Below are 19,304 nucleotides of genomic sequence, written 5' to 3'. Positions count from 1 at the left end.
AGAAATAGACATATTACAAATAATTCCAGACTGGTTTTGGATTTATTAGATTACTCTGAACTAGTAAAAAATATATTTATTCTTTTTTCAGATTTTTATGGGGCATTTGACTCCCTGGAACAAAATTTTATTGTGCAATCTCTTGAAAATCTGGCTTTGGAAATTTTTTTCTAGAAAACTGACAAAACTGTACAAAAATGGGAACAGTTAAAACACAGAACCTCATCACAATTTCACTTATCCTGTGGGGTCATGCAAAGTTAACTATCTGAGCATTGTGGCAACTAAAGATGATATGAGGTGCTCCTTGAACTTTTTTATGTTGCTTTTGAAGAAGTACAGAAAAGATTCAGTTTTGTGGTTACAAAGAGATTTACGCTTGAGAGACAGAACTCTTCTTACTACAGCTGAGGCTATCTCCAGGCTTACTTTACTCTTGCAATTTATATTGATAACTTGCTCAGCAATGTAAATAATAAAATGCTCTTTAAATTCACATAAGGAAGAAAACATTGTGTCAGATATCCCGTGACCATGAATGAATTGAATTTGGTGGTCCCAAAGTCCTTAACTTCTCTTCCCTAAACAACACCTTGAAAATTATTTGGATCAAGCAGTTTCTGTCCAGTGAATCAGAAAATTCACCTTCTCCAAATTGGGTGGTTTACTATTTTAGCTATTGTGTACCTATCATCTTAAAAATGCCTTCCATAATATTGTGATAAGCAAATACTTTTTGTATGGTCTGTAATCCTCACGGTTTTTCTGCTCATGGGGACTTTTTTGGAATAATGGTGATATACAGGAATAAATATTTGTTTCTTGATAATTAAACTATTTAACAGTTTTTGTGTGGTTACTCAGTTCTTTAATTTGATTATCTGCGAGTTACTCAGAGTTTTTGTCCACATATAACTTTCTGGTGACTCCCAGAAAATTTGAAGGTGCGGCCTACTTGAGATATCTCTTGATCCCTGTTTTTTTTTTTTAAATCTTGCCAACTAGACTCAAAATAAGAGCTTAATTCAAAAGGATACTGCCAGTCTTGCTTATGTGAGGTATTACTGGAGTAGATTTGTATGTAATTGAAGATGCTGAGATCATGCCATTTAAGTATGTAGTTCAAAATAGTTTTGGTATAAACTAATTCAAAGATTTTTCCCAGCTAAAAGCCTCCTTAATTTAAAAAAAAAAAAAAACATTCATAAACCTGCTCTTTTTGCAACAGTTCCTCTTCAAACTTCTCTGCATTTGATTTGGAGCTGTTCATATACTTGAGTGCTAGAAACACCTATGCAGATTCAGTGATGATTATCTGTGTAATTACTTTTTTATTATTTATTAAATTATTGTTTTGCTTGATTTCTATTATGCTGACTGCAAGAGAGAAAAAAATGCAATTTGATCAATTTACATGCGAAAACTCTCTTCCATAAAATTAAATGTACTAGCAAATACCATTTTGTGTTTGTCACGCAGTTAATCAATACTATCTTGATCTCTACTGACTGTAAAGCTTTAAAGACCATTGAATTGTGTACATATTTCAAGCTATTTGTGTAGTCTGCTTTGTTTCTCGTATTTGTTCTGTTTTGTTTTTGTTGCTTATATATTATTTTCTCCTGTGCTGTATTTGTATAGTCAAGAATTGAAAAAAAAAATGGCCAGGAGTGTAGCTCATTGTGACAAAACAAACAGTTCCCAACTTTTGTCAGGGTGGAATACTTTGTGCCCCAATCTGGAGTTAAATAATAAACATTCAACAGCACCCCAAAGTGCAAGCACAAGGGCATGGTTCCTTCAGTCATTTACAGTTTTACTGTTAGTTGCTGTTAGTACTTTTGGCACATCCATCAAATGACTGTTGTAAGTGAAAATTATACAAGCACTTATGTTCATACTCTAAGCAAAGTCCTACTGTTTTCCACAGAGAAAAAAAAAAAAAAAACAGAAGATGTTAGAGTGCACATTAGGCTACAAGCACAGAAACATATTGTTGATTACTTTCTCAGCTGGTTTATGTAGTGCCCCAAGCCATTTCTAATTTGACTCTGGACTTTACATATTTTTTACACAATACACACACTAGCATTCAAAAGTTTGGAATGACCCTGAAATTTTCATGTTTTTGAAAGCATTGATACTTTTTATCAAAGTACCATTAAAGTGATTTAAAAATATATCCAAGACATCCTTACCATTGTTATTAATGGCTATTACATTTTACAGTGCTACAATGCCAAAAAACTTAAGATTTCATACAGAGGTGTTCACTAATGTCTTGAGAAAAGGGGGCAAATTGGATCTTACCAGGATATAAAAAATTGGAAGGCCCAGATGTACTTCACAAGAGGATAAGTGCATCAGAGTCTGTAGTTTGAGAAACAGACTCCTTGCAGGTACTCAGCTGGCTGCTTCCTTAAATAATACACACCAAATACCACTGTCGTCCACAACAGTTGAAAGGGGACTCCGGGATTCTGGCCTTAGAGGCAGAGTTTAAAAGAAAAAGCTATTTCTGAAACTGGCACATAAAAAGAAAAAGGTAAAAATGGGTAAAATAATACACAGACATTTGATGGTGGCTGACTGGAAAGGGCATCATGGACAAATGAGTCTAAATTTAAGGTGTTTGGATCAAGGAGGAGAACATATGTGAGATATAGAGCAAATGAAAGGATGCTCAAGGAGTGCTTGATTTCTGTCAGGCATGGTGAAAGAAATGTAATGGTATGGGGCTGCTTTGGTGGTGGTAATGTGGAAGATTTACACAGAATGAAGGGAATCATGATCCAGAAGGTTACCGCTCTATTTTACAACATTATGCCATCCCTTGTGGTCAGCATTTCATTGGTGTAAATTTCATCATGCAGCAGGACAACAATGTGAAGCATACTTTTAATCTATGCAAAACAGGACAAGAAGAAGAAGAAGAAGAAGAAGAAGAAGACATTGTGAAGTTACTGAGTGTCGTTTCTTATCAATGTAATATATTGGTGAATAAATGTATCAATTTCTAGCAAAAAATTTGAACATTTCTGGATGATTCCAAACTTCTGAATGCTAGTGCATTTACTTAATGTAAGTCATTCCTTACAAGCTTCCTTAACCATTAATTGGCATTAGAATTATAATGTAAATTAAAGTATTTTTCACTTCTAGCCTTCAGGTGTTTTATACTGTTTGTTTATGTTTGTATATACATAACTAAAACTGAAATTTCAAGTCACAAATCAGGTCACATTTAATTTTTGCATTACTAAACTGCAGTAAATTGTTAATGCAAGTACGAAATTATATAGCTGTTTTCATCCAAGATTTATAATGGCCCATGAACAAATCTGTGTGACTATGTATTCTCATAGTTTAAGGTCACTTTTTCATCACAGTTCCCAAGTGGGTTGTGTTGACGCTTTCGAGTCCCCAATCTGTCTTTGTGAATTCTTTATTGTCGTCACATGCCTTACCTTGTGCTTGCTGAGAATTTTCTATCCGCTTAGAAACCCATTTACTTGTTCAGTATTGTTTCCTTTCTTTTTTTCATAAACATGTTCTTAGGCACAAACTACCCTCTTTTTACATGGACAAGTCATGTGGGAGTGTAGAAACACAGACAAATAAAACCACAATTACAATATACAATCACTCAAAAATGCAAAGTTCTTAAATGTGAAATATTTTTTTTTCGGTGTGTAGACACTTTTGATTACAAAGGATAAGGTGATTAACCTTTTCTAGACCCATTTTGCCCAATGTCACGCCCTCCATCTCAGCGCAATGAGGCGGACCTGCAGTACATCAGAGGATGAGCATATCAAAGGAAAGCGCGCAGCAAACACAATTGCGGAACCTTGTTCAGCCTTGCCACTCACTTGCGCTTCTCGTCCTGCTCCTCGTCCACGACTTCCTGGTTTGCCTTGATCATTTGCCTGTCTTCTGGATTACGATACCAGGATTTGCCCTTTGGATTCCGTTCGCGTGTCGGTGACCATTTTGCCTGTTTTCCTGACAACGTCTTTTGGATCACCCCATGAGCAGTCTTCCCATGCTCTGCACTTGGTTCCGACGCATTCACATTGGGGGGACACCGTAACACCCAAGATCTCTCCAGCTCATGTACGGTGTAAATGTCCATGCACCGTAACTTCATTGGCATCACCAGATAAAGCCTTTTATCAGCCACTACTCTGGCATTGTATTTGCTTGCGTATCTTAACATTATTTAAAAAAAAAATGGTAGGAGGGTATTAGGATTTGTCTATCCTGTGTTTTATGCATCTTCTTGAACGGTGAACCTTGGTGGATAACTTGGGTAACAAACTAGGTTTACTCGAGTCACATGTCTGCAGCTATGTCTCTTTCTCTTAATGTAATACATAAATTGTACTTTTGCTGAGATGTAGGTCACTTTGGACAAAACTGTCTGCTAAATGAATAAACTGTTGCTGCAGTTGAACCCTTGAAGAAGATATGTACCCTAATTTGCTCTAGTACAATAACAGATAGCTTAAAATTGTAAGTTGCCTTTGAGAACTGTGTCAGATAAATGTGAAGTGGTATGGCAACTGGCATCGCATGTTAAAAAGGCTGTTTTAAAGAATCAAATCTTTCTGAAGGCAGATCAGAATCAGTTGTCCTTTGTGTATGTAAAAAGTACACACTGGGAATGTCATAGTTTTATCTGAGTTTTTTTAAAGAACCTAACATGTGAGTAAATCGTGTAAAACTTAGTGGTAAAAGCGGCTTTGGATTTAAAAAAAGAGTTAATAACAAACTTTCAGGCACAATAGTGTTTCTAAGTCTGAGGGCCCAGTGTATTTGAAAAGTCATTAAGAGCCATAACCACTGCTGGTAGATTGTCAGATCTGAAACATATCATTTCCATGATATAATTTACTTAGGAGACCTATTTTTTTTTTTTTTAAAGATCAGCTATATTTCATATGGGATCTGCCAGCAGGCATCTAGTTGTGTTAGACATGTAGTGAATATGCAGCATAAAATAGCCAAGACCTGGGTATGCAGAAAATGGAACACTGGAATGAAGGGAAAATAATGTCTGGGAATAACTGAGAGGGACCACCCGTCTCAGTGAGTTTCCCATTGGCAATGGCACACCCTGGAAGCCACAAAAACAATATTGCACAATCTCAAATGTATGCCAGCTAGAGAATGTTAGCAGATGGCCAGCAGAGCCTAGGGAACAGCTGTCAGGTGACACTGGGGGGTTGTTTCCTGGTAGACAATTCATAGTTCTTGACTTAGCCAGATGCTGAGTGACAACAGTCATCAAAGAGTCACTTTACAAAACTGCATGGTCGTAAGAGGTTCGCCAACAAGTCTAAAAATTAGCCAGAACCTGCAACTGGAACTGCAAGTATCACATTAGTCCAGAATTTTCATTGGACCTCATTGATTTTCTAGGCGGAAGAGTAGTCTCAGTGGGTCTAACAATGTATGAACACCATAAAAAAAATTAATCCACTTTGTTCTATCCCATACAAAACTTACCCAGCATCCAGTACAAACAGAAAATGACTAACAACCAAAATAAAAACATCATCCTTCAGAGTGAAGTTTGTCAAACACATTTAGAGGCAGCTGGTAGTGTAGTGGGTAGCGCTGCTGCCTTTGGAGCTAAAGATTGCAGAGCTGTATCCAATGTCCATCTTCAGTATCTTTAAGCAAAGTACTTACCCTAAATTGCTCTGGTAAAATTACCCAGCTGTATAAATAGGTAAATAATTGTAAATAGCTGGAAGTCACTAAGTTTGCATTGGTGGTCCACAAAGAGCAAGAATCTGATTGCTCTGCATGTTCTGGCACCAAGATGGAGAACCTGGGAAACAGGTAATAGATCTTTGCACCTTCACCACCGTTCACTTGTCCTACACCTATCAAGAGACAGCAACATTGCCAGTCAAGTCAACAAGTCACAAGCATTTGTTCCATGTGACACAGTTGCAGGGCTGCTGGGAAAAGACGGGCACTTTCAGATTTTTAATCTGCTTGCCAGCAGCAGACGGCAACAACAGCCTCAGCTCAGCCGAAGACTGCCAGCAGTGCAGGCGGAAAGCTGCTGGGAAAGGTGGCTGACACAGCTCCATGCCAGCTCAGTTAAACCGCTCACAATGCATTCATCACAAGTCGCAAAAGCACCCCATCAACACAGAGGAGAACCTTTTACTTAGCATAGTTCGCATACAATATAAAGATTATCAAGTTTTATATATTCCACATGCTGTTCATTACCATGGCTTTAATAATTATTCCAAGAAACTTAAACGTTAAGATTTTTGCTGAACATTGAATGAATTCGCATGCAAGATCTTTATGACTTGATGCCTTTGCACGAATTCTTCAAAAACCCTTCCTGGAATACATTTGTTTGAAAAATATATGCAACAGATATGAAAGATATCGGGATTAAAGGATCACCAGATTCTCAGACCATTTTCTACATCACAGAAAGCTACCTCTGTCAGACAGTATTCTGCAACATATTACTCAGAGTATGCAGAAATCTCATGAACATGTAGTCTACAAGTTGCTGTGTCAGGCTGACTCACCTCTGCATGTTTAGCTCCTAATAATCCATATTTGTATAACAAATTACAAAATCAGAATTTCACCATTCTTTTGTAGATTTTATGTTATATGGACATATTTGTAATCAACTGAATTTGAACTAATCAGGGTCACTATGTCTACAATATGTGACAGAGGGAAAAAGCCCAAATGATACTTAAATACATGTAAAAGTAAGTGGAATCATATGAACATCTTCAGTTATTTTCTGGACTGATGTGGCAAGTTTGTAATATAATTCGGTTCGGAAATTAAAGTCGAGTGCTGTAACATCAAGAATCCCGTGTTTCATGTAGGCTTTGCAAAACTCTACTTTTAAAACACAGCACACGAATGATTTAGCATTGTAAAAAGAAATGTAAAGATCTTTTTTTTTTTTTGCCTAATCTCTCAGCACAACCTGCCTCCCACTGAAACAGATACACTGTATATACGAAGCATTAAGAGACAGCTGGTGGTGTGGATTTTGAGAGTGTGTGAAATACCAGCCCTCTTAGCTGTAGTGACTTACTAACACAAGCTGGAGTGTGTGACAGAAGCGCAGACAGTCTGGGCTGCCTCCTTTCTCCCCAGTTTAATTTTCCATCCGAATTCCTCCACAAAGCGTGGAGTGGAGAGTTTGGTTCTGGTTTGATACACTGTCTAATGAGAGTTACTGAGAGCTTGTTGAAATTGTTCCCTTACTATGCATTGTGGAGATTAAAAACGATGAATGCTTTCACTGTCCATTCATTTTTTAAAAAATGTATTTCTAAGTTTCATACTTTCTGTATTTCTCTGGTCCTCAACTTTTTAATTACTGCGAAGTTAAAATTAGTTTCATGAAGTAAGTATTAAAAATTAATGTAAGATATTTTAAAAGACATAAAATACATTGGCATTTCATGCCCACCATTGTAACACGACATTTCTAGAATGCGATAATTTTATTTTTATGTTTCTCTGGGAAAACCGTCTTCATTTAAACTGTGTGGAACTGGTAGGCACCTAACTCGCAGATTTAAAATTTGCTGTAAGGATGAAAAAGCTGACATAATGTCAAGTAGCACACCTGCCTCACTTAAGGGGTGTAAGAGAATGTGGTTTTGATCACTTCTCTCTGTGTGTGGAGTTTGCATGTTCTCAATGTGTCTGCATAGGTATCGTCTGGGTGCTCTGGTTTCTTAACAGAGTCCAAAGACTTGCAGCTCTGGTGAATTTGTGTCCATAAATTGCTGTTAGTGTGTGAATGTGTGAGTGACTGTGGCATCCCTTCCTGCGTATACCCCTTGTGCCAGATGCTTCGGTGATAAGCTCTCGATTGCTGTGAAGAGATTATTATCCCAATAAACACATTATTAAAACTGGATGAACAAAATGATGAAGAAATTAAATTATATTTAAAAAGGACAATGTACTCACCAAAGCAAGGATATTTAGATAATTACAGGTATTCATCAATTTACCCAACAGGATAATCTTACTGGAGCAGTTTAAGGTAATTACTTTGTGCATGAGTACCACAGGCAGAAGTTAGATGCAAACCTGTGACCTTTCGGTGTAAGGGCAGCAACTCTAACCACTATGCTACCAGCTCTTCTGTACTCATGGGCTGTATGATGACACAGCAGGTGAACTGATTCTTCAAAGCACCTGGATGGTACAAATCCTGTTCAATCTGTGTGAAGTTTGCATGTTCTCTCCATGTTCATAGGTTTCCACTGGGTGCTCCAATTTCTTTTCACAGACCAAAAGGTTTGTTTATTGTGACAGAATGGCTCTTGGTGTATGAATATCAGCTATCTCCTAGCCCATTTAGCCATCATCCATGACAAAGTAGTCTTGATAGGTAATTTTAATATTCATGCAGATAAGGTGTCAGACACTCTGGGCAAAAGTTCTGTTTCTTCTAAATTCTGTAGGATTTACTGAAATTGTGAAATGTCCAACTCATTCTTATAATCATAAACTCAGTCTCATCATTACTTTATGGTGTTCATGCCTTTAATGTAACTATAAATCCATGAACGTATTCCAGACCATTATCAAGCAGCTTTTGATCTGTACCTATTAGTGTCATGTTTTTAATCAAACCAGAATAGTGTGTTATCTAGATGATATTGCAGGAAAATTTAAGTGTATGAGGAAATCCCAATAAGAAAAGCAGAGCTGGCTATAACTATTCTCAAATACACTTTGGATTTTGTGGCTCTGCCCAAAAAAGTAATTAGTTCTATGAGACAGTCACCATGGTTCCATAACTCTTCATGCCTTCTTCAGTTAAATTGTCAGAAACAGTCAGAAACTTCAGAAAGGCAATTCAGCAACATTGCTATGTGACCACTGATGAGTTGAAGTTTTTCAGTAAAAATCTGGGTTTGTTACAGTATCGTTTAACCATCTGCTTCTGTCTCTTTGAGTGAACAGATCGGACTCTCACCTCACGTCTTCCATTAGTACTATACATGATAATTTCTTGACTGTGTTTTATACATGTGTGGTATTTTTGCACATCCTGTACTTCTCTGTCTATTTTTCTGCCAAATCAGTGGACAGTTTGTTTTACTGGCTGAATTTGCTCTGTGGAGTATCAAAACATTATGGCAACAATTACCTTACCAGCTGGTTGGCTGAAACATCAATTTCCCCTACCCCCTTTTGGTGGATTTTAATTTTTTTGCATACACTTAAGATATTATTTATTTCTTATTTGACTGGACTGTAAAAACTGTAATCAAATGGCTTCACCTACCTACCATGTTAGTACTGGACATTGGCTCCTTAATTATTAAACACTAGTTGTTTACACGACTAGAGTGCTTTGGCACAAGCATAGCACTTTGGAACTCACTCATTAACAGGAAGTCTGCATTATGGTACAACTACTGCAGCTTCAAACCAAGACAGATGGAAGCAATGAATCAGATTTAAATATTCCTGAATTTATGAAAAGGTTTGTAAAACCAAAATGTAAGTGGGCCCTTCCAGTAATGCTCCTGTCAAACATTTGCTCGTGACAGAGACAGTTCAGCTGCCAGTGCAAGATATCTCACTGAATCCAGAAACAGTGCATCATTTTTCAGTAAGGCCTAGTTAAAAAGAAAAAAAAAAATCTTTCACAGAAAAATGGATCAAGGAGTAAAGTTGAAAAATATAAATATATGAAAACTATTCACGTCAAAAAACTAAACCTGTAATAAATAAATAACTGAATCTTTAATTACATTTTAAAGAAATTGAGTGTTAGTGTCATTGAGTCAAACTCAACTCTTACAACTACTTGCATAATTTCTAAGGTACTGAAATGGTTTATCATGAGCTTCGAGATATCTTAGAACTAGGGAGAAGCCTATGCAAACACAGGGAGAAAATGCAGATTCCACAGAGATATAGCTGGGCTGAAACCCAGAACCAAAACTGCAGACCAGAAGCTGTGATGCACCAATGTTATCTGCTTTGCCATTGCATCATTAAAACAATTTTATAGCCATACATTTTCAGATAATTACATTTATGCAAGTAACTGTCACATATCTTTTTTGCTAACTCGTGTTTTGTGAAATACACGCTCATTTGAAAAGGTACTTAAAATCAGTTAAAAACTGGTTCAAGTATGAAAGCCAAATATGGACCTGGCCATTCTTTCAAATTACTAGCCCAGACCAATTATTACTTGTTGGTAGTATTCGGTACCCTACTAAATTAATAATGAACAGGTCCTTAATTTGTTGTGTTTCATAAAGCCTGAATAGGCTCAGAGATCAAAATAGAAAGCAAAAGAGAATGAGCTGATGCCGATGAGCAAATATAGCAGTGTATCATCAATGGCGTGTAAGTGTCATCTTTACAATATAAAGTCCTTTCTAGTCAGTAAAATAAGTCTTTGAATTAGCCCTCTAACTAAATTTTAATAATTAGCTTCTGCTGAAATGTTCCAATGAGTTCTATCTTTCTCTACCCATCTGAAGAAAAATTTCACAGCAGGCCCAGTCTTTTATATTCAGACTTCCCTGAACATGACAGTCAGACCCTCCAAGAGTGCAGACCAGGCTTGGGCCATTTCAAATTATGCGGCCCCCTTGTTGTTTGGGAAAGAGGAAAAGAAAAATTATAATGTAAAGAATGGCATGGAAAAAATTAGTAGAATGCATGACAAAATAATTCTATTTTGCTTTAAGCACTCTGGCTCAACTAGTTTCTATATTATACTATAATGCACCCTTGGCTAAGGTCAGTGCTCCCCTGTGAAGTGAGGCCTGGGCCAAATGGCCCTGCTGGCCCGACTCTAATAGGGTCTGAGCACAGTATACAGTGATTCCAAGGACACGGTTGATTTTATTACACCAATAGGACCTTAGGAACAGCCAGCAACCAATTAATGACATCGAAATGGGATAGACAACATTACACATGGTTGGCTTCTGGTGTATGCGGTTCTTGCCTTTCCTTCTGATGTAGGACAACAGAACATTTGGGACATGGTGAAGAGCCTGCGCTCGGAAAAAGGTGACAATGCTATTCTTTCAGTGTTAGAGGCTTTACTTAACTTCTGTTCTGAAGATTTTCCAAAATAATCAGAGGGCTACTGAAGGGGTGCTGTGAATTCCTCATTTTCTCAGCACCATGTAAGCCTGACATTTGAGATAAAAATCAAGATGTTAACTCAAATAAAAAAAAAAAGTATGTTCTAAAACTGTAACAAATAAATCCTTTTTTTGAGAAATTTTGGTCAAGTACCAGGTTGAATCTAACATGGACTGGACTAGAGCGCAGAACTGAGAGGGAAGCATGAAGATCTGAGAAAGGACTGGACTGAGATCATGAGGAAGAGAGGAGTGGAGAACAAGGAAGGTCTGAGGATTCACTGGAATATACAGGGAAGAGGACTTTAGAAAAGATAGGAACACGCATCAAAAGGCAAAGCTTTATTAAAGGTAATATAGTTGTAGGCTGATTAAGAATCTAAAACTAAATGTTTGCCCTTCACCCATTTTGTAGGGTTAGGGTTTGGGCTTAAACTGATCTATCTATCTATCTATCTATCTATCTATCTATCTATCTATCTATCTATCTATCTCCAAAGGCAATTACACTTGCACAAGTATTTAAACAGTGTTAAATTTGCTTTACAAAGGTAATATGATCCTGAGAGACCCTTGGTTAAGGTGAATTTTCATAAACTGAAGATATTATTACCATCAGTTTCACGTGTAACAATAGTTATGGTTTCCTGATTCCTAAAATTGAGACCAATTTATACTAAAATGTCATCAAATCTCAATAAAATGGGCACAATTTTTTCAGTAGTTGACTGTATGAGTGATAACTTGTTCAGCTTTTTAATAATTATTAAATACTTGGGGGGGGGGGGGGGGGCACTGTAAATTAATTCCTTTGTGGGACCTTGTGTTGAGACTTTTTGTAATTTCTTCTTAACTTTTTATACTTAGACTCAAGTTTACCAGTTCTGTGAAGTTTATTCCAAGTTTGGCTTTACATTGTGGAATATCTGTTTGGGACAAGGAACTTAGGGTGGAGGAGGTGCAGCGGGTTTGGCCAGGTCCTGCTCTCTGGTGGGTCTAGGGTTCGAGTCCTTCTTGGCGTGCCTTGTGACAGACTGTCGTCCCATCCTGGGTGTTTGCCCTCCTCCTCCAGCATTGTTCCCTGTGTTACCGGGTTAGGCTCCGACTTGCCGTGACCCCGCTCAGGGCAAGTGGCTTCAGACAGTGTGTGTGTGTGTGTGTGTGTATGTCAGGGAACTGGGGGTGGGTTGTGTATGGTTGGGAGTGATATGAGTGGGGTGCAACTGTGTTTTCTGTAGGTGTTTGTTGAGTAGACTGAGATGTAATAGATGCTTGCTTTGCCCTCTCGACATGTGGTTCAGGTATTGCAGTATCTTCAAGAACTATGCACCCCCACAGGGAAAATAATAATAATAAGACACAGACAGTATTACAGAGCATGAAAATCCCTGTCTCTGGATCTGCAGTAGCACCCCAAGGAGGTGCCAAACATTATACTGGAGGTTCCTTTGAATTTTAATGTCTAAATTTCACTGTGTGATTTAAGACATCAGTATTTTGCTCCCCAAATTCTATTAGAACTTTTTTCAACCTCATTTTCCAAATTCAAATTTCAAGGAGGTGAATGGTTTTTAAATTCAGATTCTGTTGACTTTGATCTGACACCACACAGAGACCTTACCGTATCCCACACAGCGGAAATCGCCATTTCAATGGAAATCGTAGCTGAAGATGCCATGGAACTCCAAAAAAGGCCAGCTGGGTAGTGCAGTATTAGCAATTTCATCACAAAACAGCTCAACAAAAACTCAGACTTGTTTCAGATGAGAAAAAGAAAAAAATCACAGGATCACTCTGCAGAATGATGGTTTAAGGCGAAAGAATGCCAACAGAATAATAAGGGAAACATACAGAAAATGTAGAAAACGAGACAAAGAGAAAGAGTCACATAAACTGCTCTGTTCTGATTCAAAGGGTTATCTCTCCACGTTTGGTTTACTTGGAAACAAAGCCTGCTTTTTGTGTGGAAAACTTGTTACCCTGCACCTTTTGTCCTGCCCATTTGGCCACCTCAGCCCCATTCCAAGTCACAGCGTTTATGTATGTTTAAGTTACTAATCGGTCAAGATTGTCTTTATCTTTCTGACTGATTAAGCAAGCAAAAAAATAATATAAAAAATCTTATTCTTGGACTTACATTTGGAAAAAATATCTGAAAATGTCAGTTTAATTTCTAGCTCCACCTTAAACTTCAGTTTGAATGCTTAAACATGTTTGGATTTAATTAAACAGCATCTGCTTGAGGCATAGGACCAACCATTAATCTGCAAATTAATTAATACCGAAATCGCCCATCTGCAAGCACTGTCATATTCAGGTGGTGTAATTTTCCAGCGAATTAAATATCCCTTGTTTGGAGGGTCATCAACAATGATTGCATCTGCTATGCAGCCCAAGTCTTTAACTACTATTTGGAAAGTATGCTGTTCACCTTTTTATAATACCATCGTGCAAAAAACAAACTATAAAGGAAAATGGAACTTCTTTACCTCTTAAAGAATACCTAATAAAAAACATTTGAATTTGTGAATTGGCACAGAATATATATTGTTTAGTTTTGTTTGTCACCTTGAGTGGGGTAGAGATCACCAACAATAGTTTTCCAAAGACTTCTTTCCTCTACATCACAGAATCGAAACCCTTTCCCAAGTGAAATCTGAATTTTTACTTGGTGTAACGTGACTCTCAGACAACCGAAAAATTATTCAACATCTTTTAACCACATTTACAGGAAAATAGATCTTTCTACTTAAAACTTCTTTACAGATCTTTGAAAAAGAACGTCTTGAATGGAAGTCTGAAGGATAATTTAACCAATTTCGCAGAAGTGCAACTGCCCGATTTGAAAAGGACAATTGTTAAGACTGTCTTAGATTAATTCATTAAAAACACACTGTTGAATCCCACAGTGACAATTTGCTTCCCTTTAAATTCTTTTCTTGCAGGAAATCACTGAAAATCAAACACTGTACATTTGTGTTATTCACTAGTCATACAGCAATATTTCTATTTCTATTGCATGCAGGACAAAAACTTTACACGTTTTTGAAAAAAGACATTTTACACATTCTTGTTTTTGACTTGGTTTATTTGATAACTGCAAAAAAGGTAGGGATTTCAATAAAATTGTTTAAGGTCATAGTTATACAAATGTGTAAACAATACGACATACTGGATACAAAAAATATCTATTGTGCTTGAACAAGAGTGTGGTTTTAATATTTTCTGGAACTTGTAATATAATTAACTCCTTTTTTTTGCCTTTCTGCAGCTGACAGATTTATATCCCAGGTTACCCATGAGACTACTTTGCAGCTATGTACAAATCTAATAATAGCAACATTAAATACTACCTCTCAAAGGACACTACCACTGGCACCCAGACATTTTTGGCAATCCTAAATCACACTATTTGTCAAGGGTAGCAAGAACAACAAAATAAATTAGATCTTTATGATAATGTGGAAAAAAGGGACTTTGAACAAGGTATGCAGGTAATGATATAAATTAAAAATACTACATTTGTGTGGGTAGTTCCAACAACGATCCATGAAGAAATCACACATACAATACATAATAGAACCACACTGAGTACTACTACATTCATATTGAAATATGCATTTTTTTTTCTGTAACATTCCACTTTTGGAACATTTATACACAATGATCTTCAACCTCATATTGAATACAATAAGTAGGCTAATGTGTGCTCAGCCTACAGGTCAAAGCTCTGCAGTTAAATGTAGACAGCATTTTACTGTTAAGTGATTTGTCCTTTAGACACTCCTAACTGTAGGTGGAATCTGCAACTGATTCATTCTACTGTGTTGGTGGAAAAAAAGCTGAAGGATGTGGTGGGAACTGAAAAAAACACCAGATAGCTTTTAAAAAACAAAATGTGTTGGATAAAACTATTTGAAGCACATGAGAAAACAGCAGCCCATAAGGTTTCATATTCTTTGATATTATAGATTTGGCTTATCTGTGTTCTACTTTGGTTACTTTACCATTTTTAGTCTAAATATAGAGAGGCAGCAGTATAATGTACACAATTTCCTCATGATAAAGGGATAATGATGAACTGAGTGCTTAAGATTATTTATCTTCGGTACAATATGTCAGACTCAGATGTACAGTAACATTAATACTACTGTCTTCACCATGTCACTCAGAGGAAATGGAGAACAACTGCAGTTTCAGCAATTTTAAGAGATGTAAATGTTCTTAGTTCAGCAGGGTGACACAGTGAGTAGTACTGCTGTCTCACAGTGCCTTGGTGGTGAGCGAGGATGTGGGTTCAATCCCTGCTCAGTCTGCGTGAAGTTTTGCATGTTCTCCCTGTCTCTGCGTGGGTTTCCTCCGGGTGCTCTGGTTTCCTCCCACAGTCCAGAGACATGCTGTTCAGGTTCCCCCACAGTGTGTGAGTGACAGAGAGAGTGTGTTCCACTGATGTATGGATGAGTGAGTGACCCATTGTAAGTAGAGTATCTAGCAGTGTAAGTTACCTTGGTGAATAAGGTGTGTGGGCTGACAAAACTACATAGACTTCATTGGAAGTCGCTTTGGCGAAAAGTGTCCGCTAAATGAAGCAACGTAAATGTGATGTATTCATTCTACTGTCAACAGCTGATACAGTGCGGGGTCAGTGTTCCTCCATCTAGTATGATGCATGGAACTCAACGCATTGGACACTAGTCCTTCACGAGACTTTTTTTTTAAAATAAATCAAAGCAATACTTTCTGCGTGTCTCATTTACAACTGAGTACACTTACCAAACAGACTCTCCGGTTTCTGTTTGCAATCGAAAAAACTAATAACAGACATCACTTTTATTTATTTATTTATTTATTTATTTATTTATGTCATGGGTAATTTCTTCAAAAGTCTGAGTTATACATATCTTAAGTTAAAATTTGCTGAATGAAATCAATCATCTACTGATGTAATGCTCTGCCCCTCCCCTCCCCCATGAAAGAGTATTTCTCCCATGTAATGGCAAAAAAGTAGAAACGTAGGTCCCGTTTTGCTCCGCAACAGATACACACACACACACATTTTCAGAACCGCTTGTCCCATACAGGGTCACGGGGAACCGGAGCCTACCCGGTAACACAGGGCATAAGGCCGGAAGGGGAGGGGGACACACCCAGGACGGGACGCCAGTCCGCCGCAAGGCACCCCAAGCGGGACTCGAACCCCAGACCCACCGGAGAGCAGGACTGCGGCCCAACCCACTGCGCCACCGCGCCCCCGCGCCCCCCGCAACAGATACATTTTGGAAAATAGAACAATGAAGAAAATGGAATTAAAAACAAATAAGTAAACCTTGAATTGTCAGTATCTTTGAAAATTTGTAATTTGGGTGCTCATAGCACAAAGTGGAAGTGTACTATATATCAAAAGCAAGATGGGATGAATGGGCTATTCTCCTCTCACTTTTCTCATTTTGTTATTCATGTGTGTACAGGTGGCTTTTCTTTTGTTAAAGCATGTATCTTTTTATCCATTTCATCAAACCCATTGCTTGTTTTAAACCTCTAACTTTTGGCCTTACCAACACTATAAAAACAAGTGTTTTGAGTGTGTGTATTTGGAAAAAAATTACAAATAAAAAAATAAAAAATAAGATCATCAATTATCATAAGTAATAAGCAAATTACTGCGTATCATATTACAACATACTAAACTCAGTGCAGTTTAGCGTGGCTGTAGAATTGACTTAAAATTGTGATCACAACATTTGTAGTGAGTAAAACGTTAAAATGTCATGCTTAGCAGTCTTTTCGAGGAAAAAAGTTTCAAGTTTCAAGTTTATTGTCAAAGATACAGAGTGCATGTACATGTATCATGAAAATCTTCCTGAATGCTTCTCCTCTGTACTTGTAAGCACTTGTTAAGGTTTTATGTTGATTTTCTCCAATTTTTTCATATTCACAAAATACCATACAAACTTAACTATTAAACATCTACATTTATTTACTGTATATTTGTTGAGCAGATGTTCTCAACCAAAGCAACATATATATAATGATTACAATAGAGTATTTAGCTGTCAGCTTTAGCAACATGGCTTATGATGCTAAATATTTTACGATAAGTTCCTTAAATGTACTTATATATACACCTGAACAATTTAACATACACTGTATAGACAAATATACACAGTAAATGCAGAGTCATCAATTCATCTGAAACAAATGTCTGTGGAATGTGAGAGGAATCGAACAGAGACATAGGGAAAACATGTAAACTCCACACAGAGTGAGAGCGGATCGAACCTACATTTGATGACACCACTCAGGAGCTGTGAGATACCAGCTCCTCCAAAACAGCAATGATTAATAAGGAAAAGGACGATTTTTTTTTTTTTTTTTCTGAAAGGTAAAAAAAAAATAAAGAATTTATTTTGAGCTGTCTATTTTATAAATAATAGCCAAAGGCAATATCTTCCAAATTAAGAGTTAATGTTTAACAGTATTTTTTGTACCCTGTTATGAATTACACTCTTTCGTTGTTTTCTTGGTTTCCCAATATACGGTTTTTCACCTATCTGTTCGACATTAATTAAGCTGATTCACATTTTCCTTGTCTTCCTGCATTGCTGTTCTGGCTTGTTGGCCATTCTAAAATACATAGTTAGAGATGCCACAATCAGCCTCCAGGTCAATATGCATAAGAATCCATGCCAAATAAAAGATGGATAATTTTAGTTTCATAGTATGAGCTATTCCAGGGGTGTCAAACACACAGTCCCCATTTCACATTTGTGAATTAACAAATTATTTTTATATGCTGTACTTACCATACATTTTATAAATTCTTCACAAGTAAGCTGTTCAAAATTTGTTTCTATTTCTTGGCGATAGTTTCAGCTGCTGATGTTGCTAAGACCAGCAATTCTGACTTGGAGGATGCTCTCAAATAGTGATTGCTGTCCCAGAGTACTATTTTTTTAGGACTTGAAATTTGTCAAATTTAGATGCATATTTTGAATCTTAATATCTTTTTTTCAGCTGCATTATTTAAGAGGTGCAGTGTCTTTCGCACTGGCATTCCTTATACAGGTTTTGTGGCTTTATTTCTTTCTGGAGTTCATTTGGAATTTCTTGCAGCAAGTGTAGGAGTTGTGCAGTTGCTGAGTGAAGACAAAGGGTTTTCTGACGTTATTGAGAGGAAGGGCTCTCAGCTACTTTCTATGGCCTTTGACAGTCAAGCCCACTCTCTCCATGATCGCAGTGTGGAGGGCCCTGTCATCAGTTGCAGTCACTGCATGGGGTTGACTGGTGACTGTCAGGGCTTTCCTGGTGAGCCTGGGATTCAGCTGAAAGGCCTGTTCTTCCTGAGTCCAGTGGCATGTCAAGAGAGTGCACTCAAAGACATCAAGGAAGGTCCTCTGGGGCCATCTTCGACAGTTGCACTCAGAGACACCCGCTTCCCGACCCTGTCAATTGATAAGCAGCCTGTCCCTAATGGTTTGGCAGTCTTCCTCTTGCACTGCTTGTTGTTGTTGCTATATGGTGGTATGGTGGCTGTAAAGGCTGAGTAGAGGCATGCCGTCCATGGCTGTCAAGTAGCTCTGGTCCTGGATTTCTGCACCACAGTGACAAAGGGCCTGATTTGCTGGGCAAAAGTATACAAACTCAGTTTTCTGGACTCAATGAAGCATTAATCTTGAAGTCTTTGGGTAGGAGCGAATTCAAACACACACACACATTTTCAGAACCGCTTGTCCCATACGGAGTCGCGGGGAACTGGAGCCTACCTGGTAACACAGGGCGTAAGGCCAGAGGGGGAAGGGACACACCCAGGACGGGACGCCAGTCCGCCACAAGGTACCCCAAGCGGGACTCGGACCCCAGACCCACCGAAGAGCAGGACTGTGGTCCAACCCACTGCACCACCGCACCCCCCGAATTCAAACAGTAGGCATAAATTTCCAATATTTTGGTAACTATTTCAAAATCACTCTTGTTGGTTCTTTATTATTTATTCATGCAACATTCAAAAAATTGTGGAAACAGTAAAGGGTTAAATACCCACTGTGACATTTGCTTTTTAAGTTTGGTATTGAATCTTTTTCAGTCTTTCTATTGCAGCTGGATTTATAGTTTACAAAATTTTGTATCTGTTTAGAATTTCAGTTATTTTTTCAC

The sequence above is a fragment of the Scleropages formosus genome, chromosome 13, assembly GCF_900964775.1.
Source record: "Scleropages formosus chromosome 13, fSclFor1.1, whole genome shotgun sequence".
NCBI classification, from domain to species: Eukaryota; Metazoa; Chordata; class Actinopteri; order Osteoglossiformes; family Osteoglossidae; genus Scleropages; species Scleropages formosus.
The sequence above is the reverse complement of the archived record's forward strand: the minus strand, read 5'-3'. Positions refer to the sequence as shown.